Source organism: Phyllobates terribilis, unplaced genomic scaffold, assembly GCF_046119375.1.
Source record: "Phyllobates terribilis strain yellow unplaced genomic scaffold, ASM4611937v1 Scaffold_236__1_contigs__length_3049075, whole genome shotgun sequence".
Lineage (NCBI taxonomy): Eukaryota > Metazoa > Chordata > Amphibia > Anura > Dendrobatidae > Phyllobates > Phyllobates terribilis.
Window position 1 is genome coordinate 156301 of NW_027362996.1, and position 22675 is coordinate 178975.

Below are 22675 nucleotides of genomic sequence, written 5' to 3' on the forward strand. Positions count from 1 at the left end.
GATAAGCTGCACAATATAATTGACCTTTCAGTATATTGTTGCACACACACCATCTATTTAGCAAATGCCCTTGTTATCAACAGCAGCCTTTTAAACTCACCTGAGCTAACAGGTATGTGAGCTGGTTACTCTGCTGCGCTTAAAATTTCTTTTTTGGTTTGCTACAATGCCTTTTCTGAAACGTTGTCTCCCTCTGCTGGAACACTGACTTCTTTCATTTAATGCCTGCAGACTATAAAAGAGAAACCAACCCAAAAAGTTTGGTTGATTAGTCTGTGGCATTCTTTTAAACTGTTGCTTATGGCGGTCTCTGTGAGCTTCTCAGTGACATTCAGCCATCCAGGTATCCCGCCTGCAGTAGACGGAATGTGGCAATGGAACGCTGGCTGCGCGTGTCATAATAGGCTCTGAGCCTTTATATACCTGCGCACAGCAGCAGCCACCTTCAGTCTGCTGCTGGACAGCCAGCAGCAGCAGCAGGAGAGGTAATTAATCAGCAACCCTCCTGCTAAGGGTAGACAGCTGCTCGTTCCACCCCCCCCCCCGCCTTAATTGGTTCTCCTCCCTTCCAACGGTGTTGAGGCGGGTGGGAACAGCCGGGGGTTGAGGGTACTGTGCTAAAAGAGGTGGAGTTATGCAGATCTAAAACGCGTGGATTGCAGCAGCAGCAAGCCGAAAAGTGCAGGCATGTGAGGGATCTAGAGGTTGACAGCATGTCTTCTTAACGGGAGTCCAGGTGGCCATCTCCACAAATGGACTTTTCAGAATCCTTGGGTGGCACCGTAGTCGGAAACCAATTCTGGTTATCGCTTCTCGGCCTTTTGGCTAAGATCAAGTGTAGTATCTGTTCTTTTAAGAACACAAGAGCTACGATCTACACTTGATGAGAGCGATCGAACTCGGAAGGAGAAGAGCTTCGGAGCCCAGCTGACATCAGAGAACGAAGGCGGATATCGGTGGGAGGAAGAAGTTCTAAAGAATCCAGAAGAAGACGAAGACTCGGAGAAGAATCGGGCTGTCCTGTGGAATCTTCGAGGAAGAAAATCATCGAGACAAAGACCTTTCGGGGAATTTGTCCAGAACACGACGGGAGAAGAATCTGCATAGCTCCACCCATTCCGGGAAGAGTTCCAGATCCAGCTCCAAGAAGTAACTGCAGGAGGAAAGCCATGGCAAGCGCTGCGAGGAAGGCCGAAAAGAAGAGCCTGGAGCTGGGGACAGCCAGGAGGGCCCAGCCAGGAGCCGATTCTGACCCCAAGGACTCTGCCTCCACGACTGGCCAGCAGAAGGGACCCCAGAAGCCCCGCCACGAAGCTCCAGCCCTGGAGCCATGGATGCGGCAGACGGTGGCCCTGAAGCTGAAGGAAGTGGATGGGAGGGTGCCGGACATGTCCTCGGACGTGTTCTGCCAGAAGATGCTGCTGGATCGAGGCTTCTCCAGGTCGGACACCCTCAGCATCCAGACCTTCTTGACGGGGATCTTCTTCGTCACCTTCGCCACTGTGAACACCTGCAGGAGGTTCTGGGAAATGGTAAGCGCAAAAGGACCGGATAATTCTTTCTCTGCCTTTACAGGTAGCTGCCCTATCCAGAGGGATGAAAGGAGGATCACGGTCTCCATGCGCAACCCGCACACCCCAGGCCAAGACATCTGTACCTTCCTGAGACGCTTCTGTTTGGTTGTGAAGGAACCCTCTCACATCCTGAATGGACTCGGCTTCTGGACAGGTAAGTGGTCGGTGACCGTTAGACTTCACAGGGACCTGGCGTACTCAGACGGACTTCGGCACCTGCCCCCGACATTCTCCCTGGGCAACTCCTACGGCCTCATCTATTACCCGGACATGCCGCGGAACTGCAGGAGATGCGGCAAGAACGGCCACGAGATGAAGGACTGCAAGGAGGATGCCTGCAGGATTTGTCGAGTGACGGGACACAGCTCGAAGGACTGCCCGAAGAAGACGTCCTGCAACCTGTGTGGGCTGGCGGCTCATCTGTACAAGGATTGCCCCAGGCGTGAGAGATCCTGGGCATCGGTGGTTGCGACGACCCCAGCTACGGAGGACAAGGCCCCGACGACCAGGCCTGTGAAGGTCAAGGACGCGACGACCAAGGCCACAGCGGCCAAGGCCGAGACGACCAAGGCCAAAGCGGTCAAGGAGTCGGTGGCCAAAGCCCCAGCGACGGTCCCAGCAGCTCCGAAGCAGAAGAAAAAGTCAAAGGAGGGTAAGAGTTCTGTCACCCCTCTCTCGATCCCTCCCCCTGCCACCCCCGTCCAATCCCCCCCCACCCCGGCCACCCCTGCTGAGGATTCCACTTCCTCTTCCTCCTTCCCCTACTCCTCAGCAGGTGTCCTTTCCCCTGCCCCGGCAGCCACTCTCCCTCCCCAGACCATGGTAGCGGTGGAATTAACCTTTCCTCCACCCGCCGCTATCTATTCCGAGGAGGATTTTCCCCTTCTTGTCTCCCCAGTTCCAACCCGGGGAAAGAGGAAGGTGGAGGACAGCCCTGCTACTGAATCCTCCAAAAAGAAGATTCTGGATTTCGTAGGCGAAAAGGAGGATACCCTCCCTGAGCCAGAAGAGATGGAGCACATGGTTGAGACCCTGGTGGCCGAGCCAGAAGAGGAGGAACTGGTGGTCGCCGAGATTGAGGCCGCGCTGCTTGACCAGATGGAGGAAGAGGGCCTGCTGGTGATCCCGTCACCAGCAGTCAACACCGACGAGGGACCACCCGACCGGAGTGGTAACTAAGGTGTATTGCCTGCGCTAACTTTTTCTTTTTTCCCTACATGATGGCTAATATTAACTTATTTTCCATTAATGTCAGGAGCATCAAGGACAAGTTCAGACGTCAGACTATTTATGCCTTCCTTACTTCCCAGTTGTGTGATGTTTATATGTTGCAGGAATGTTCCCTTCCCTCCTCTAGGTCCTTCAAACATCTGGCCAGGGAGTGGTCCCACGGTCCATCCTACTGGTCCGGTGGGGGTGACTGCAAGTCTGCGGGGGTCGCAATTCTGATCAGGGGGGGCGCATTCACGCTTGAGTCCGTCCAGGAGCTCATCTGCGGCAGGGCTCTTGTTGTAGATGGCAACTGGGCGGGGGAACCTGTCAGGTTCATCAACGTGTATGCGTCCCCACTGAAGAATGAGCGTTTGGAGCTTTTCCAGACCCTGCGGCTTCAGCTTGCCACCACCAGGACCTTAGTGATGGCCGGGGATTTCAACTGCCCCATCGAGGAGGACGGTCGTAGTTCTGGCACATCTGCCAAGTTGGACATCACGTCCAAGCTGCTCATCGAGATGGTAACCGAGGCCTCTCTTCAGGACGTGGTGGGCTCCATGGGGAGAGGCTCCACGAACTATTCGTGGAGCCGACCCGATGGCTCACTCCGCTCCAGGATTGACTTTGTGTTCACCTCTCGGGCAGTCAGGCAGAGTAGGCACTCGATGGTCTCCTGCTTCTTCTCCGACCACAGAGCCATTCACTTACAAGGTGTCCTCGGCGACGGTTTTCCGTCCGGCCCCGGCTCCTGGAAGCTGAATTGTGCTCTGCTGGCTCAGGATGAAGTCGTGGAGGAGCTGAGAGCAGCCTACGCAATGTGGCAGTCCTACAAGGGTAGCTTCCAAACAGTCTCTGATTGGTGGGAATATGTTAAACTTGAGTTTCGCTGTTTCTTTCAGGCCAAGGGTCGACAACAGGAGTGTGAGAAGAGGAGGGACTTCAGAGGGCTGCAGCGCGAGCTGCGGTCGCTGCAGGACCTTCTTCACTGCGGCTGGGACGTGAGGGAGGAGCTGGAGGAGACCAAGAAGAGCCTGAAAAGGCACTTTGAGGAGGAGTCCAAGCGAATCATCTTCCGTTCCAAAGTGGAGAATCTGGAGAAGGGTGAGAAATGTAACTCATTCTTTTTCAGGAAACTTCATGCCGGTCACACGCCCCTGAACGAGCTGCGAGACGAGAGCGGAAACATGCGACGTGGGAAGGAGGACGTGATGAGGGTCGTCAGCGACTTCTACAGCGAACTCTACTCCCACAAGACTACCGACCCCGACGCTGCTGATAAGTTCCTGTCAGGTATCACTAACCATCTTGATCCTGCAGGCACGGCAGCCTTGGACAAACCTCTGATGGTGGGCGAATTGCTCTCTGCCGCTAAATCCTTTAGGACCGGCAGGACCCCGGGCAGTGATGGTCTTCCAGCGGAGCTCTATGTAGCGCTGGGAGACCTCATCTGTCCGGACCTGTTGGACCTGTACGAGGAGATGGTGGTGGAGGGTAGAATGCCTCCATCTTTGAGGGAAGGAATGGTCACGATCCTGTACAAGCGGAAGGGAGAGAGGTGCGACCTGAGGAATTGGCGTCCCATCACTCTGCTCAACGTGGACTACAAGATCCTGGCCAAGACGATGGCGACACGACTTAAGACGGTCATCGGACGGATCATCCACCCGGACCAGACCTGCGGCATCCCTGGACGTCGCATCGCAGACAGCCTCGCTCTCGTGCGGGACACGGTCGAGTACATCAAGGTCCGCCGCGCACACGCGGCCCTGGTCTCCTTGGATCAGGAGAAGGCCTTCGACCGGGTTTCCCACGAGTTCATGGGCCGAGCTCTGCACCGGTTAGGTTTGGGTAACATGTTTTGTTCGTATGTCCGTCTGATGTATTTTGATATCCACAGCTCGGTGTTGGTGAACGGCTGGAAGACTGACCCCTTCCCTGTCCTCTCTGGGGTCAGACAAGGCTGCCCTCTATCACCTCTTCTTTTTGTTTGTGTTATAGAACTCTTCGCAGAGGCTATCCGGCAGAATGGAGAGATCAGAGGGATCACCGCACCGGGTCCGGGACGACACGAGGTCAAGTGCTCGCTCTACATGGACGACGTCACCGTCTTCTGCGCTGATCGTGGTTCAGTCGACGCCCTCGTCCAGACGTGTGAGAGGTTCGGCCGGGCTTCAGGGGCCAAAGTCAACTGCAGGAAGTCGGAAGCCATGCTCTTCGGGGATTGGCAGCCGGCCTCCTCCGCCCCCTTCCCCTTCAACATTCAACCGGATTTCCTCAAGGTGCTGGGAGTCTGGTTCGGGAAGGAAGGAGCGGCCCTCAAGTCCTGGCAAGAACGCTTGGCCAAGGTGAAGCAACGGATCGGACTCTGGAGCCTCAGACACCTCACTTGTGAGGGTAAGGCACTCGTCCTGCGTAATGAGGTCCTGCCCGTCTTGCAGTACACGGCGCAGGCCTGGCCCCCACACGTCACTGTGTGCAGGGCCATTACTAGGACAGTGTTTCACTTTGTCTGGGGATCCAAGATGGACAGAGTCAGGCGGGCCGTCATGTACAAGGAGCCTCGCAAGGGTGGGAAGGGCGTTCCAGATATCCCCACCCTCCTGCGATCCTCTTTTGTGTGTGATTGTGTCCGCCGGACTTTGCAAGTCAAGAATGGCTCCGCGGGCAGGTCCATGTCTCGCTTCTTCCTGCTTCCTCTTTGGAGGCGACTCGGCTGGGACAAGTGGGACAGCTCCTTCCCCTACAACTGGACGACGCCATGGTTCTACGGAGACGTCGTTCGATTTGTGGGGGAGCATCAACTGGAGGGACTCAAGCCCGACTTGTGGAAGCCCAAAACTATCCACAAGCTAATCAGAGCCAAGGATGACGTGGAGAACATCACAGGACTTCACCAGGACACGCTGGAGACTGTGTGGACAAATGTGTCGTCTGACAGGCTGACCAACGGGCACAAGGACTTGTCGTGGATGGCGATTCAGGGCGGACTGCCCGTCCGGTCATTCATGCATGCCCGGAACCTGTGCAAGACCCGGTACTGCCCAAGGTGCCCCTTCGTGGAGGAAACATCTTTGCACACTTTTTGGGACTGCGGATTTGCACAGCGCCTATTGACTGCACTTGAGGACGACCTGAGGAACTCTGTCCCCAGGGCGAGCCTATCGCACCATTCTGTGCTTTACGGACTCTTCCCTGGGGTTCATACCGTCGGAGCCATCCAGGAGGCTTGGCGCCTTATGAACTGCTTCAAGGATGCCGTTTGGGTCGCCAGGAACCGGCTCATCTTGAGGAGGGAGAGGATGTCCATCCAGGACTGCCGCAGGCTGATCCACAGCCTGCTCAGAGACTATTCCATCATGGACGGTCCGGAGGACGAGGACGAGGACTAAACCCCTCCTCCCCCTCTCCCCTTATGTGTCTTGTCTTTCAATAAAGCTTCGGGCCTGTGATTTTCCCCTCCCCATCCCCTTTTTCCCAATCCCCATCCCTTATCACGGTTCGTCGTACTGTATTGATTGACATGCTTTTTCTTTCAGATTGAGTGTTTTGTGTAGCATAGGGGTGTGATGTGTCTAGTTAGTGCGTCGTATCCTCATGCTATGTAAATATGATGTAGAATTCTGTGTGTACTGGGCTGCGGCACTGTACACTGTCTGTTAACTTATTTTTTGTGCTAATAAAAGATATATTCAATCAAAAAATCTGTTCTTATCAGTTTAATATCTGATACGTCCCCTATCTGGGGACCATATATTAAATGGATTTTTAGAACAGGGAGATGGAAAAAGAGCTTGCTCTGTCCACTCCACGCATTGACCTGGTATTGCAGTATCTCCAGGACCGGTGCACCCCTTCTTTAATGCAGTTTCTAAAATCAGAAAGAATTGAATTCAATGCTTTTTGTTCATTTTGCTTGTTTGTCGGATTTTGGGATGGACTCTTTGGCTTTGCTTTTCTTCTCCTCATTGGATTTTTCATGTTAAAAGTTGCAGAAGCCAGATGACAAGCTCATTTTGGTTCAAGTTCAGCAACTGTGCATTGCATTGCCATGTAATGTAATGTAATGCAATGCTATCTATCTAGCTCTCCCTCTATACTTCCTTTTGGATAAACAGACATATTAGGCAAGCATTTTGGAGCTTTCACCTAAATAACTACAGGTGGTGAGATAAGCTGCACAATATAATTGACCTTTCAGTATATTGTTGCACACACACCATCTATTTAGCAAATGCCCTTGTTATCAACAGCAGCCTTTTAAACTCACCTGAGCTAACAGGTATGTGAGCTGGATACTCTGCTGCGCTTAAAATTTCTTTTTTGGTTTGCTACAATGCCTTTTCTGAAACGTTGTCTCCCTCTGCTGGAACACTGACTTCTTTCATTTAATGCCTGCAGACTATAAAAGAGAAACCAACCCAAACAGTTTGGTTGATTAGTCTGTGGCATTCTTTTAAACTGTTGCTTATGGCGGTCTCTGTGAGCTTCTCAGTGACATTCAGCCATCCAGGTATCCCGCCTGCAGTAGACGGAATGTGGCAATGGAACGCTGGCTGCGCGTGTCATAACAGGCTCTGAGCCTTTATATACCTGCGCACAGCAGCAGCCACCTTCAGTCTGCTGCTGGACAGCCAGCAGCAGCAGCAGCGGGAGAGGTAATTAATCAGCAACCCTCCTGCTAAGGGTAGACAGCTGCTCGTTCCACCCCCCCCCCCGCCTTAATTGGTTCTCCTCCCTTCCAACGGTGTTGAGGCGGGTGGGAACAGCCGGGGGTTGAGGGTACTGTGCTAAAAGAGGTGGAGTTATGCAGATCTAAAACGCGTGGATTGCAGCAGCAGCAAGCCGAAAAGTGCAGGCATGTGAGGGATCTAGAGGTTGACAGCATGTCTTCTTAACGGGAGTCCAGGTGGCCATCTCCACAAATGGACTTTTCAGAATCCTTGGGTGGCACCGTAGTCGGAAACCAATTCTGGTTATCGCTTCTCGGCCTTTTGGCTAAGATCAAGTGTAGTATCTGTTCTTATTAGTTTAATATCTGATACGTCCCCTATCTGGGGACCATATATTAAATGGATTTTTAGAACAGGGAGATGGAAAAAGAGCTTGCTCTGTCCACTCCACGCATTGACCTGGTATTGCAGTAACTCCAGGACCGGTGCACCCCTTCTTTAATGCAGTTTCTGAAATCAGAAAGAATTGAATTCAATGCTTTTTGTTCATGTTGCTTGTTTGTCGGATTTTGGGATGGACTCTTTGGCTTTGCTTTTCTTCTCCTCATTGGATTTTTCATGTTAAAAGTTGCAGAAGCCAGATGACAAGCTCATTTTGGTTCAACTTCAGCAACTGTGCATTGCATTGCCATGTAATGTAATGTAATGCAATGCTATCTATCTAGCTCTCCCTCTATACTTCCTTTTGGATAAACAGACATATTAGGCAAGCATTTTGGAGCTTTCACCTAAATAACTACAGGTGGTGAGATAAGCTGCACAATATAATTGACCTTTCAGTATATTGTTGCACACACACCATCTATTTAGCAAATGCCCTTGTTATCAACAGCAGCCTTTTAAACTCACCTGAGCTAACAGGTATGTGAGCTGGTTACTCTGCTGCGCTTAAAATTTCTTTTTTGGTTTGCTACAATGCCTTTTCTGAAACGTTGTCTCCCTCTGCTGGAACACTGACTTCTTTCATTTAATGCCTGCAGACTATAAAAGAGAAACCAACCCAAAAAGTTTGGTTGATTAGTCTGTGGCATTCTTTTAAACTGTTGCTTATGGCGGTCTCTGTGAGCTTCTCAGTGACATTCAGCCATCCAGGTATCCCGCCTGCAGTAGACGGAATGTGGCAATGGAACGCTGGCTGCGCGTGTCATAATAGGCTCTGAGCCTTTATATACCTGCGCACAGCAGCAGCCACCTTCAGTCTGCTGCTGGACAGCCAGCAGCAGCAGCAGCAGGAGAGGTAATTAATCAGCAACCCTCCTGCTAAGGGTAGACAGCTGCTCGTTCCACCCCCCCCCCGCCTTAATTGGTTCTCCTCCCTTCCAACGGTGTTGAGGCGGGTGGGAACAGCCGGGGGTTGAGGGTACTGTGCTAAAAGAGGTGGAGTTATGCAGATCTAAAACGCGTGGATTGCAGCAGCAGCAAGCCGAAAAGTGCAGGCATGTGAGGGATCTAGAGGTTGACAGCATGTCTTCTTAACGGGAGTCCAGGTGGCCATCTCCACAAATGGACTTTTCAGAATCCTTGGGTGGCACCGTAGTCGGAAACCAATTCTGGTAATCGCTTCTCGGCCTTTTGGCTAAGATCAAGTGTAGTATCTGTTCTTATCAGTTTAATATCTGATACGTCCCCTATCTGGGGACCATATATTAAATGGATTTTTAGAACAGGGAGATGGAAAAAGAGCTTGCTCTGTCCACTCCACGCATTGACCTGGTATTGCAGTATCTCCAGGACCGGTGCACCCCTTCTTTAATGCAGTTTCTAAAATCAGAAAGAATTGAATTCAATGCTTTTTGTTCATTTTGCTTGTTTGTCGGATTTTGGGATGGACTCTTTGGCTTTGCTTTTCTTCTCCTCATTGGATTTTTCATGTTAAAAGTTGCAGAAGCCAGATGACAAGCTCATTTTGGTTCAACTTCAGCAACTGTGCATTGCATTGCCATGTAATGTAATGTAATGCAATGCTATCTATCTAGCTCTCCCTCTATACTTCCTTTTGGATAAACAGACATATTAGGCAAGCATTTTGGAGCTTTCACCTAAATAACTACAGGTGGTGAGATAAGCTGCACAATATAATTGACCTTTCAGTATATTGTTGCACACACACCATCTATTTAGCAAATGCCCTTGTTATCAACAGCAGCCTTTTAAACTCACCTGAGCTAACAGGTATGTGAGCTGGTTACTCTGCTGCGCTTAAAATTTCTTTTTTGGTTTGCTACAATGCCTTTTCTGAAACGTTGTCTCCCTCTGCTGGAACACTGACTTCTTTCATTTAATGCCTGCAGACTATAAAAGAGCAACCAACCCAAAAAGTTTGGTTGATTAGTCTGTGGCATTCTTTTAAACTGTTGCTTATGGCGGTCTCTGTGAGCTTCTCAGTGACATTCAGCCATCCAGGTATCCCGCCTGCAGTAGACGGAATGTGGCAATGGAACGCTGGCTGCGCGTGTCATAATAGGCTCTGAGCCTTTATATACCTGCGCACAGCAGCAGCCACCTTCAGTCTGCTGCTGGACAGCCAGCAGCAGCAGCAGCAGGAGAGGTAATTAATCAGCAACCCTCCTGCTAAGGGTAGACAGCTGCTCGTTCCACCCCCCCCCCCGCCTTAATTGGTTCTCCTCCCTTCCAACGGTGTTGAGGCGGGTGGGAACAGCCGGGGGTTGAGGGTACTGTGCTAAAAGAGGTGGAGTTATGCAGATCTAAAACGCGTGGATTGCAGCAGCAGCAAGCCGAAAAGTGCAGGCATGTGAGGGATCTAGAGGTTGACAGCATGTCTTCTTAACGGGAGTCCAGGTGGCCATCTCCACAAATGGACTTTTCAGAATCCTTGGGTGGCACCGTAGTCGGAAACCAATTCTGGTTATCGCTTCTCGGCCTTTTGGCTAAGATCAAGTGTAGTATCTGTTCTTATCAGTTTAATATCTGATACGTCCCCTATCTGGGGACCATATATTAAATGGATTTTTAGAACAGGGAGATGGAAAAAGAGCTTGCTCTGTCCACTCCACGCATTGACCTGGTATTGCAGTATCTCCAGGACCGGTGCACCCCTTCTTTAATGCAGTTTCTAAAATCAGAAAGAATTGAATTCAATGCTTTTTGTTCATTTTGCTTGTTTGTCGGATTTTGGGATGGACTCTTTGGCTTTGCTTTTCTTCTCCTCATTGGATTTTTCATGTTAAAAGTTGCAGAAGCCAGATGACAAGCTCATTTTGGTTCAACTTCAGCAACTGTGCATTGCATTGCCATGTAATGTAATGTAATGCAATGCTATCTATCTAGCTCTCCCTCTATACTTCCTTTTGGATAAACAGACATATTAGGCAAGCATTTTGGAGCTTTCACCTAAATAACTACAGGTGGTGAGATAAGCTGCACAATATAATTGACCTTTCAGTATATTGTTGCACACACACCATCTATTTAGCAAATGCCCTTGTTATCAACAGCAGCCTTTTAAACTCACCTGAGCTAACAGGTATGTGAGCTGGTTACTCTGCTGCGCTTAAAATTTCTTTTTTGGTTTGCTACAATGCCTTTTCTGAAACGTTGTCTCCCTCTGCTGGAACACTGACTTCTTTCATTTAATGCCTGCAGACTATAAAAGAGCAACCAACCCAAAAAGTTTGGTTGATTAGTCTGTGGCATTCTTTTAAACTGTTGCTTATGGCGGTCTCTGTGAGCTTCTCAGTGACATTCAGCCATCCAGGTATCCCGCCTGCAGTAGACGGAATGTGGCAATGGAACGCTGGCTGCGCGTGTCATAATAGGCTCTGAGCCTTTATATACCTGCGCACAGCAGCAGCCACCTTCAGTCTGCTGCTGGACAGCCAGCAGCAGCAGCAGCAGGAGAGGTAATTAATCAGCAACCCTCCTGCTAAGGGTAGACAGCTGCTCGTTCCACCCCCCCCCCGCCTTAATTGGTTCTCCTCCCTTCCAACGGTGTTGAGGCGGGTGGGAACAGCCGGGGGTTGAGGGTACTGTGCTAAAAGAGGTGGAGTTATGCAGATCTAAAACGCGTGGATTGCAGCAGCAGCAAGCCGAAAAGTGCAGGCATGTGAGGGATCTAGAGGTTGACAGCATGTCTTCTTAACGGGAGTCCAGGTGGCCATCTCCACAAATGGACTTTTCAGAATCCTTGGGTGGCACCGTAGTCGGAAACCAATTCTGGTTATCGCTTCTCGGCCTTTTGGCTAAGATCAAGTGTAGTATCTGTTCTTATCAGTTTAATATCTGATACGTCCCCTATCTGGGGACCATATATTAAATGGATTTTTAGAACAGGGAGATGGAAAAAGAGCTTGCTCTGTCCACTCCACGCATTGACCTGGTATTGCAGTATCTCCAGGACCGGTGCACCCCTTCTTTAATGCAGTTTCTAAAATCAGAAAGAATTGAATTCAATGCTTTTTGTTCATTTTGCTTGTTTGTCGGATTTTGGGATGGACTCTTTGGCTTTGCTTTTCTTCTCCTCATTGGATTTTTCATGTTAAAAGTTGCAGAAGCCAGATGACAAGCTCATTTTGGTTCAACTTCAGCAACTGTGCATTGCATTGCCATGTAATGTAATGTAATGCAATGCTATCTATCTAGCTCTCCCTCTATACTTCCTTTTGGATAAACAGACATATTAGGCAAGCATTTTGGAGCTTTCACCTAAATAACTACAGGTGGTGAGATAAGCTGCACAATATAATTGACCTTTCAGTATATTGTTGCACACACACCATCTATTTAGCAAATGCCCTTGTTATCAACAGCAGCCTTTTAAACTCACCTGAGCTAACAGGTATGTGAGCTGGTTACTCTGCTGCGCTTAAAATTTCTTTTTTGGTTTGCTACAATGCCTTTTCTGAAACGTTGTCTCCCTCTGCTGGAACACTGACTTCTTTCATTTAATGCCTGCAGACTATAAAAGAGCAACCAACCCAAAAAGTTTGGTTGATTAGTCTGTGGCATTCTTTTAAACTGTTGCTTATGGCGGTCTCTGTGAGCTTCTCAGTGACATTCAGCCATCCAGGTATCCCGCCTGCAGTAGACGGAATGTGGCAATGGAACGCTGGCTGCGCGTGTCATAATAGGCTCTGAGCCTTTATATACCTGCGCACAGCAGCAGCCACCTTCAGTCTGCTGCTGGACAGCCAGCAGCAGCAGCAGCAGGAGAGGTAATTAATCAGCAACCCTCCTGCTAAGGGTAGACAGCTGCTCGTTCCACCCCCCCCCCGCCTTAATTGGTTCTCCTCCCTTCCAACGGTGTTGAGGCGGGTGGGAACAGCCGGGGGTTGAGGGTACTGTGCTAAAAGAGGTGGAGTTATGCAGATCTAAAACGCGTGGATTGCAGCAGCAGCAAGCCGAAAAGTGCAGGCATGTGAGGGATCTAGAGGTTGACAGCATGTCTTCTTAACGGGAGTCCAGGTGGCCATCTCCACAAATGGACTTTTCAGAATCCTTGGGTGGCACCGTAGTCGGAAACCAATTCTGGTTATCGCTTCTCGGCCTTTTGGCTAAGATCAAGTGTAGTATCTGTTCTTATCAGTTTAATATCTGATACGTCCCCTATCTGGGGACCATATATTAAATGGATTTTTAGAACAGGGAGATGGAAAAAGAGCTTGCTCTGTCCACTCCACGCATTGACCTGGTATTGCAGTATCTCCAGGACCGGTGCACCCCTTCTTTAATGCAGTTTCTAAAATCAGAAAGAATTGAATTCAATGCTTTTTGTTCATTTTGCTTGTTTGTCGGATTTTGGGATGGACTCTTTGGCTTTGCTTTTCTTCTCCTCATTGGATTTTTCATGTTAAAAGTTGCAGAAGCCAGATGACAAGCTCATTTTGGTTCAACTTCAGCAACTGTGCATTGCATTGCCATGTAATGTAATGTAATGCAATGCTATCTATCTAGCTCTCCCTCTATACTTCCTTTTGGATAAACAGACATATTAGGCAAGCATTTTGGAGCTTTCACCTAAATAACTACAGGTGGTGAGATAAGCTGCACAATATAATTGACCTTTCAGTATATTGTTGCACACACACCATCTATTTAGCAAATGCCCTTGTTATCAACAGCAGCCTTTTAAACTCACCTGAGCTAACAGGTATGTGAGCTGGTTACTCTGCTGCGCTTAAAATTTCTTTTTTGGTTTGCTACAATGCCTTTTCTGAAACGTTGTCTCCCTCTGCTGGAACACTGACTTCTTTCATTTAATGCCTGCAGACTATAAAAGAGCAACCAACCCAAAAAGTTTGGTTGATTAGTCTGTGGCATTCTTTTAAACTGTTGCTTATGGCGGTCTCTGTGAGCTTCTCAGTGACATTCAGCCATCCAGGTATCCCGCCTGCAGTAGACGGAATGTGGCAATGGAACGCTGGCTGCGCGTGTCATAATAGGCTCTGAGCCTTTATATACCTGCGCACAGCAGCAGCCACCTTCAGTCTGCTGCTGGACAGCCAGCAGCAGCAGCAGCAGGAGAGGTAATTAATCAGCAACCCTCCTGCTAAGGGTAGACAGCTGCTCGTTCCACCCCCCCCCCGCCTTAATTGGTTCTCCTCCCTTCCAACGGTGTTGAGGCGGGTGGGAACAGCCGGGGGTTGAGGGTACTGTGCTAAAAGAGGTGGAGTTATGCAGATCTAAAACGCGTGGATTGCAGCAGCAGCAAGCCGAAAAGTGCAGGCATGTGAGGGATCTAGAGGTTGACAGCATGTCTTCTTAACGGGAGTCCAGGTGGCCATCTCCACAAATGGACTTTTCAGAATCCTTGGGTGGCACCGTAGTCGGAAACCAATTCTGGTTATCGCTTCTCGGCCTTTTGGCTAAGATCAAGTGTAGTATCTGTTCTTATCAGTTTAATATCTGATACGTCCCCTATCTGGGGACCATATATTAAATGGATTTTTAGAACAGGGAGATGGAAAAAGAGCTTGCTCTGTCCACTCCACGCATTGACCTGGTATTGCAGTATCTCCAGGACCGGTGCACCCCTTCTTTAATGCAGTTTCTAAAATCAGAAAGAATTGAATTCAATGCTTTTTGTTCATTTTGCTTGTTTGTCGGATTTTGGGATGGACTCTTTGGCTTTGCTTTTCTTCTCCTCATTGGATTTTTCATGTTAAAAGTTGCAGAAGCCAGATGACAAGCTCATTTTGGTTCAACTTCAGCAACTGTGCATTGCATTGCCATGTAATGTAATGTAATGCAATGCTATCTATCTAGCTCTCCCTCTATACTTCCTTTTGGATAAACAGACATATTAGGCAAGCATTTTGGAGCTTTCACCTAAATAACTACAGGTGGTGAGATAAGCTGCACAATATAATTGACCTTTCAGTATATTGTTGCACACACACCATCTATTTAGCAAATGCCCTTGTTATCAACAGCAGCCTTTTAAACTCACCTGAGCTAACAGGTATGTGAGCTGGTTACTCTGCTGCGCTTAAAATTTCTTTTTTGGTTTGCTACAATGCCTTTTCTGAAACATTGTCTCCCTCTGCTGGAACACTGACTTCTTTCATTTAATGCCTGCAGACTATAAAAGAGAAACCAACCCAAAAAGTTTGGTTGATTAGTCTGTGGCATTCTTTTAAACTGTTGCTTATGGCGGTCTCTGTGAGCTTCTCAGTGACATTCAGCCATCCAGGTATCCCGCCTGCAGTAGACGGAATGTGGCAATGGAACGCTGGCTGCGCGTGTCATAATAGGCTCTGAGCCTTTATATACCTGCGCACAGCAGCAGCCACCTTCAGTCTGCTGCTGGACAGCCAGCAGCAGCAGCAGCAGGAGAGGTAATTAATCAGCAACCCTCCTGCTAAGGGTAGACAGCTGCTCGTTCCACCCCCCCCCCCCCCCCCGCCTTAATTGGTTCTCCTCCCTTCCAACGGTGTTGAGGCGGGTGGGAACAGCCGGGGGTTGAGGGTACTGTGCTAAAAGAGGTGGAGTTATGCAGATCTAAAACGCGTGGATTGCAGCAGCAGCAAGCCGAAAAGTGCAGGCATGTGAGGGATCTAGAGGTTGACAGCATGTCTTCTTAACGGGAGTCCAGGTGGCCATCTCCACAAATGGACTTTTCAGAATCCTTGGGTGGCACCGTAGTCGGAAACCAATTCTGGTTATCGCTTCTCGGCCTTTTGGCTAAGATCAAGTGTAGTATCTGTTCTTATCAGTTTAATATCTGATACGTCCCCTATCTGGGGACCATATATTAAATGGATTTTTAGAACAGGGAGATGGAAAAAGAGCTTGCTCTGTCCACTCCACGCATTGACCTGGTATTGCAGTATCTCCAGGACCGGTGCACACCTTCTTTAATGCAGTTTCTAAAATCAGAAAGAATTGAATTCAATGCTTTTTGTTCATTTTGCTTGTTTGTCGGATTTTGGGATGGACTCTTTGGCTTTGCTTTTCTTCTCCTCATTGGATTTTTCATGTTAAAAGTTGCAGAAGCCAGATGACAAGCTCATTTTGGTTCAACTTCAGCAACTGTGCATTGCATTGCCATGTAATGTAATGTAATGCAATGCTATCTATCTAGCTCTCCCTCTATACTTCCTTTTGGATAAACAGACATATTAGGCAAGCATTTTGGAGCTTTCACCTAAATAACTACAGGTGGTGAGATAAGCTGCACAATATAATTGACCTTTCAGTATATTGTTGCACACACACCATCTATTTAGCAAATGCCCTTGTTATCAACAGCAGCCTTTTAAACTCACCTGAGCTAACAGGTATGTGAGCTGGTTACTCTGCTGCGCTTAAAATTTCTTTTTTGGTTTGCTACAATGCCTTTTCTGAAACGTTGTCTCCCTCTGCTGGAACACTGACTTCTTTCATTTAATGCCTGCAGACTATAAAAGAGAAACCAACCCAAAAAGTTTGGTTGATTAGTCTGTGGCATTCTTTTAAACTGTTGCTTATGGCGGTCTCTGTGAGCTTCTCAGTGACATTCAGCCATCCAGGTACCCCGCCTGCAGTAGACGGAATGTGGCAATGGAACGCTGGCTGCGCGTGTCATAATAGGCTCTGAGCCTTTATATACCTGCGCACAGCAGCAGCCACCTTCAGTCTGCTGCTGGACAGCCAGCAGCAGCAGCAGCAGGAGAGGTAATTAATCAGCAACCCTCCTGCTAAGGGTAGACAGCTGCTCGTTCCACCCCCCCCCCGCCTTAATTGGTTCTCCTCCCTTCCAACGGTGTTGAGGCGGGTGGGAACAGCCGGGGGTTGAGGGTACTGTGCTAAAAGAGGTGGAGTTATGCAGATCTAAAACGCGTGGATTGCAGCAGCAGCAAGCCGAAAAGTGCAGGCATGTGAGGGATCTAGAGGTTGACAGCATGTCTTCTTAACGGGAGTCCAGGTGGCCATCTCCACAAATGGACTTTTCAGAATCCTTGGGTGGCACCGTAGTCGGAAACCAATTCTGGTTATCGCTTCTCGGCCTTTTGGCTAAGATCAAGTGTAGTATCTGTTCTTATCAGTTTAATATCTGATACGTCCCCTATCTGGGGACCATATATTAAATGGATTTTTAGAACAGGGAGATGGAAAAAGAGCTTGCTCTGTCCACTCCACGCATTGACCTGGTATTGCAGTATCTCCAGGACCGGTGCACCCCTTCTTTAATGCAGTTTCTAAAATCAGAAAGAATTGAATTCAATGCTTTTTGTTCATTTTGCTTGTTTGTCGGATTTTGGGATGGACTCTTTGGCTTTGCTTTTCTTCTCCTCATTGGATTTTTCATGTTAAAAGTTGCAGAAGCCAGATGACAAGCTCATTTTGGTTCAACTTCAGCAACTGTGCATTGCATTGCCATGTAATGTAATGTAATGCAATGCTATCTATCTAGCTCTCCCTCTATACTTCCTTTTGGATAAACAGACATATTAGGCAAGCATTTTGGAGCTTTCACCTAAATAACTACAGGTGGTGAGATAAGCTGCACAATATAATTGACCTTTCAGTATATTGTTGCACACACACCATCTATTTAGCAAATGCCCTTGTTATCAACAGCAGCCTTTTAAACTCACCTGAGCTAACAGGTATGTGAGCTGGTTACTCTGCTGCGCTTAAAATTTCTTTTTTGGTTTGCTACAATGCCTTTTCTGAAACGTTGTCTCCCTCTGCTGGAACACTGACTTCTTTCATTTAATGCCTGCAGACTATAAAAGAGAAACCAACCCAAAAAGTTTGGTTGATTAGTCTGTGGCATTCTTTTAAACTGTTGCTTATGGCGGTCTCTGTGAGCTTCTCAGTGACATTCAGCCATCCAGGTATCCCGCCTGCAGTAGACGGAATGTGGCAATGGAACGCTGGCTGCGCGTGTCATAATAGGCTCTGAGCCTTTATATACATGCGCACAGCAGCAGCCACCTTCAGTCTGCTGCTGGACAGCCAGCAGCAGCAGCAGCAGCAGGAGAGGTAATTAATCAGCAACCCTCCTGCTAAGGGTAGACAGCTGCTCGTTCCACCCCCCCCCCCCGCCTTAATTGGTTCTCCTCCCTTCCAACGGTGTTGAGGCGGGTGGGAACAGCCGGGGGTTGAGGGTACTGTGCTAAAAGAGGTGGAGTTATGCAGATCTAAAACGCGTGGATTGCAGCAGCAGCAAGCCGAAAAGTGCAGGCATGTGAGGGATCTAGAGGTTGACAGCATGTCTTCTTAACGGGAGTCCAGGTGGCCATCTCCACAAATGGACTTTTCAGAATCCTTGGGTGGCACCGTAGTCGGAAACCAATTCTGGTTATCGCTTCTCGGCCTTTTGGCTAAGATCAAGTGTAGTATCTGTTCTTATCAGTTTAATATCTGGTACGTCCCCTATCTGGGGACCATATATTAAATGGATTTTTAGAACAGGGAGATGGAAAAAGAGCTTGCTCTGTCCACTCCACGCATTGACCTGGTATTGCAGTATCTCCAGGACCGGTGCACCCCTTCTTTAATGCAGTTTCTAAAATCAGAAAGAATTGAATTCAATGCTTTTTGTTCATTTTGCTTGTTTGTCGGATTTTGGGATGGACTCTTTGGCTTTGCTTTTCTTCTCTTCATTGGATTTTTCATGTTAAAAGTTGCAGAAGCCAGATGACAAGCTCATTTTGGTTCAACTTCAGCAACTGTGCATTGCATTGCCATGTAATGTAATGTAATGCAATGCTATCTATCTAGCTCTCCCTCTATACTTCCTTTTGGATAAACAGACATATTAGGCAAGCATTTTGGAGCTTTCACCTAAATAACTACAGGTGGTGAGATAAGCTGCACAATATAATTGACCTTTCAGTATATTGTTGCACACACACCATCTATTTAGCAAATGCCCTTGTTATCAACAGCAGCCTTTTAAACTCACCTGAGCTAACAGGTATGTGAGCTGGTTACTCTGCTGCGCTTAAAATTTCTTTTTTGGTTTGCTACAATGCCTTTTCTGAAACGTTGTCTCCCTCTGCTGGAACACTGACTTCTTTCATTTAATGCCTGCAGACTATAAAAGAGAAACCAACCCAAAAAGTTTGGTTGATTAGTCTGTGGCATTCTTTTAAACTGTTGCTTATGGCGGTCTCTGTGAGCTTCTCAGTGACATTCAGCCATCCAGGTATCCCGCCTGCAGTAGACGGAATGTGGCAATGGAACGCTGGCTGCGCGTGTCATAATAGGCTCTGAGCTTTTATATACCTGCCCACAGCAGCAGCCACCTTCAGTCTGCTGCTGGACAGCCAGCAGCAGCAGCAGCAGCAGGAGAGGTAATTAATCAGCAACCCTCCTGCTAAGGGTAGACAGCTGCTCGTTCCACCCCCCCCCCCGCCTTAATTGGTTCTCCTCCCTTCCAACGGTGTTGAGGCGGGTGGGAACAGCCGGGGGTTGAGGGTACTGTGCTAAAAGAGGTGGAGTTATGCAGATCTAAAACGCGTGGATTGCAGCAGCAGCAAGCCGAAAAGTGCAGGCATGTGAGGGATCTAGAGGTTGACAGCATGTCTTCTTAACGGGAGTCCAGGTGGCCATCTCCACAAATGGACTTTTCAGAATCCTTGGGTGGCACCGTAGTCGGAAACCAATTCTGGTTATCGCTTCTCGGCCTTTTGGCTAAGATCAAGTGTAGTATCTGTTCTTATCAGTTTAATATCTGATACGTCCCCTATCTGGGGACCATATATTAAATGGATTTTTAGAACAGGGAGATGGAAAAAGAGCTTGCTCTGTCCACTCCACGCATTGACCTGGTATTGCAGTATCTCCAGGACCGGTGCACCCCTTCTTTAATGCAGTTTCTAAAATCAGAAAGAATTGAATTCAATGCTTTTTGTTCATTTTGCTTGTTTGTCGGATTTTGGGATGGACTCTTTGGCTTTGCTTTTCTTCTCCTCATTGGATTTTTCATGTTAAAAGTTGCAGAAGCCAGATGACAAGCTCATTTTGGTTCAACTTCAGCAACTGTGCATTGCATTGCCATGTAATGTAATGTAATGCAATGCTATCTATCTAGCTCTCCCTCTATACTTCCTTTTGGATAAACAGACATATTAGGCAAGCATTTTGGAGCTTTCACCTAAATAACTACAGGTGGTGAGATAAGCTGCACAATATAATTGACCTTTCAGTATATTGTTGCACACACACCATCTATTTAGCAAATGCCCTTGTTATCAACAGCAGCCTTTTAAACTCACCTGAGCTAACAGGTATGTGAGCTGGTTACTCTGCTGCGCTTAAAATTTCTTTTTTGGTTTGCTACAATGCCTTTTCTGAAACGTTGTCTCCCTCTGCTGGAACACTGACTTCTTTCATTTAATGCCTGCAGACTATAAAAGAGAAACCAACCCAAAAAGTTTGGTTGATTAGTCTGTGGCATTCTTTTAAACTGTTGCTTATGGCGGTCTCTGTGAGCTTCTCAGTGACATTCAGCCATCCAGGTATCCCGCCTGCAGTAGACGGAATGTGGCAATGGAACGCTGGCTGCGCGTGTCATAATAGGCTCTGAGCCTTTATATACCTGCGCACAGCAGCAGCCACCTTCAGTCTGCTGCTGGACAGCCAGCAGCAGCAGCAGCAGGAGAGGTAATTAATCAGCAACCCTCCTGCTAAGGGTAGACAGCTGCTCGTTCCAACCCCCCCCCCGCCTTAATTGGTTCTCCTCCCTTCCAACGGTGTTGAGGCGGGTGGGAACAGCCGGGGGTTGAGGGTACTGTGCTAAAAGAGGTGGAGTTATGCAGATCTAAAACGCGTGGATTGCAGCAGCAGCAAGCCGAAAAGTGCAGGCATGTGAGGGATCTAGAGGTTGACAGCATGTCTTCTTAACGGGAGTCCAGGTGGCCATCTCCACAAATGGACTTTTCAGAATCCTTGGGTGGCACCGTAGTCGGAAACCAATTCTGGTTATCGCTTCTCGGCCTTTTGGCTAAGATCAAGTGTAGTATCTGTTCTTATCAGTTTAATATCTGATACGTCCCCTATCTGGGGACCATATATTAAATGGATTTTTAGAACATGGAGATGGAAAAAGAGCTTGCTCTGTCCACTCCACGCATTGACCTGGTATTGCAGTATCTCCAGGACCGGTGCACCCCTTCTTTAATGCAGTTTCTAAAATCAGAAAGAATTGAATTCAATGCTTTTTGTTCATTTTGCTTGTTTGTCGGATTTTGGGATGGACTCTTTGGCTTTGCTTTTCTTCTCCTCATTGGATTTTTCATGTTAAAAGTTGCAGAAGCCAGATGACAAGCTCATTTTGGTTCAACTTCAGCAACTGTGCATTGCATTGCCATGTAATGTAATGTAATGCAATGCTATCTATCTAGCTCTCCCCCTATACTTCCTTTTGGATAAACAGACATATTAGGCAAGCATTTTGGAGCTTTCACCTAAATAACTACAGGTGGTGAGATAAGCTGCACAATATAATTGACCTTTCAGTATATTGTTGCACACACACCATCTATTTAGCAAATGCCCTTGTTATCAACAGCAGCCTTTTAAACTCACCTGAGCTAACAGGTATGTGAGCTGGTTACTCTGCTGCGCTTAAAATTTCTTTTTTGGTTTGCTACAATGCCTTTTCTGAAACGTTGTCTCCCTCTGCTGGAACACTGACTTCTTTCATTTAATGCCTGCAGACTATAAAAGAGCAACCAACCCAAAAAGTTTGGTTGATTAGTCTGTGGCATTCTTTTAAACTGTTGCTTATGGCGGTCTCTGTGAGCTTCTCAGTGACATTCAGCCATCCAGGTATCCCGCCTGCAGTAGACGGAATGTGGCAATGGAACGCTGGCTGCGCGTGTCATAATAGTCTCTGAGCCTTTATATACCTGCGCACAGCAGCAGCCACCTTCAGTCTGCTGCTGGACAGCCAGCAGCAGCAGCAGCAGCAGGAGAGGTAATTAATCAGCAACCCTCCTGCTAAGGGTAGACAGCTGCTCGTTCCACCCCCCCCCGCCTTAATTGGTTCTCCTCCCTTCCAACGGTGTTGAGGCGGGTGGGAACAGCCGGGGGTTGAGGGTACTGTGCTAAAAGAGGTGGAGTTATGCAGATCTAAAACGCGTGGATTGCAGCAGCAGCAAGCCGAAAAGTGCAGGCATGTGAGGGATCTAGAGGTTGACAGCATGTCTTCTTAACGGGAGTCCAGGTGGCCATCTCCACAAATGGACTTTTCAGAATCCTTGGGTGGCACCGTAGTCGGAAACCAATTCTGGTTATCGCTTCTCGGCCTTTTGGCTAAGATCAAGTGTAGTATCTGTTCTTATCAGTTTAATATCTGATACGTCCCCTATCTGGGGACCATATATTAAATGGATTTTTAGAACAGGGAGATGGAAAAAGAGCTTGCTCTGTCCACTCCACGCATTGACCTGGTATTGCAGTATCTCCAGGACCGGTGCACCCCTTCTTTAATGCAGTTTCTAAAATCAGAAAGAATTGAATTCAATGCTTTTTGTTCATTTTGCTTGTTTGTCGGATTTTGGGATGGACTCTTTGGCTTTGCTTTTCTTCTCCTCATTGGATTTTTCATGTTAAAAGTTGCAGAAGCCAGATGACAAGCTCATTTTGGTTCAACTTCAGCAACTGTGCATTGCATTGCCATGTAATGTAATGTAATGCAATGCTATCTATCTAGCTCTCCCTCTATACTTCCTTTTGGATAAACAGACATATTAGGCAAGCATTTTG

At 48.0% G+C, this 22675-nt stretch overlaps 13 non-coding genes and 1 pseudogene across 13 annotated transcripts; all 14 read left to right on the forward strand.

Moving 5' to 3' along the window:
• Positions 1-805: 805 nt before the first annotated feature.
• Positions 806-885, forward strand: LOC141216885 (U2 spliceosomal RNA; annotated as a pseudogene).
• A 5562-nt stretch (positions 886-6447) lies between these two features.
• Positions 6448-6640, forward strand: LOC141216733 (U2 spliceosomal RNA). Its single transcript, XR_012285752.1, has one exon. It is a non-coding gene; the product is annotated as a U2 spliceosomal RNA (small nuclear RNA).
• A 1121-nt stretch (positions 6641-7761) lies between these two features.
• LOC141216533 (U2 spliceosomal RNA) lies at positions 7762-7952 on the forward strand. The gene has a single exon (XR_012285563.1). It is a non-coding gene; the product is annotated as a U2 spliceosomal RNA (small nuclear RNA).
• Positions 7953-9072: 1120 nt separating this feature from the next.
• LOC141216116 (U2 spliceosomal RNA) lies at positions 9073-9263 on the forward strand. Its single transcript, XR_012285159.1, has one exon. It is a non-coding gene; the product is annotated as a U2 spliceosomal RNA (small nuclear RNA).
• A 1121-nt stretch (positions 9264-10384) lies between these two features.
• On the forward strand, positions 10385-10575 carry LOC141216127 (U2 spliceosomal RNA). Its single transcript, XR_012285170.1, has one exon. It is a non-coding gene; the product is annotated as a U2 spliceosomal RNA (small nuclear RNA).
• Positions 10576-11695: 1120 nt separating this feature from the next.
• On the forward strand, positions 11696-11886 carry LOC141216139 (U2 spliceosomal RNA). The gene has a single exon (XR_012285182.1). It is a non-coding gene; the product is annotated as a U2 spliceosomal RNA (small nuclear RNA).
• Positions 11887-13006: 1120 nt separating this feature from the next.
• Positions 13007-13197, forward strand: LOC141216151 (U2 spliceosomal RNA). Its single transcript, XR_012285193.1, has one exon. It is a non-coding gene; the product is annotated as a U2 spliceosomal RNA (small nuclear RNA).
• A 1120-nt stretch (positions 13198-14317) lies between these two features.
• LOC141216162 (U2 spliceosomal RNA) lies at positions 14318-14508 on the forward strand. The gene has a single exon (XR_012285204.1). It is a non-coding gene; the product is annotated as a U2 spliceosomal RNA (small nuclear RNA).
• Positions 14509-15635: 1127 nt separating this feature from the next.
• LOC141216352 (U2 spliceosomal RNA) lies at positions 15636-15826 on the forward strand. The gene has a single exon (XR_012285388.1). It is a non-coding gene; the product is annotated as a U2 spliceosomal RNA (small nuclear RNA).
• A 1120-nt stretch (positions 15827-16946) lies between these two features.
• On the forward strand, positions 16947-17137 carry LOC141216173 (U2 spliceosomal RNA). Its single transcript, XR_012285215.1, has one exon. It is a non-coding gene; the product is annotated as a U2 spliceosomal RNA (small nuclear RNA).
• A 1125-nt stretch (positions 17138-18262) lies between these two features.
• On the forward strand, positions 18263-18453 carry LOC141216435 (U2 spliceosomal RNA). Its single transcript, XR_012285469.1, has one exon. It is a non-coding gene; the product is annotated as a U2 spliceosomal RNA (small nuclear RNA).
• A 1124-nt stretch (positions 18454-19577) lies between these two features.
• LOC141216184 (U2 spliceosomal RNA) lies at positions 19578-19768 on the forward strand. The gene has a single exon (XR_012285226.1). It is a non-coding gene; the product is annotated as a U2 spliceosomal RNA (small nuclear RNA).
• Positions 19769-20889: 1121 nt separating this feature from the next.
• LOC141217238 (U2 spliceosomal RNA) lies at positions 20890-21080 on the forward strand. Its single transcript, XR_012286107.1, has one exon. It is a non-coding gene; the product is annotated as a U2 spliceosomal RNA (small nuclear RNA).
• Positions 21081-22202: 1122 nt separating this feature from the next.
• LOC141216196 (U2 spliceosomal RNA) lies at positions 22203-22393 on the forward strand. The gene has a single exon (XR_012285237.1). It is a non-coding gene; the product is annotated as a U2 spliceosomal RNA (small nuclear RNA).
• Positions 22394-22675: the final 282 nt, after the last annotated feature.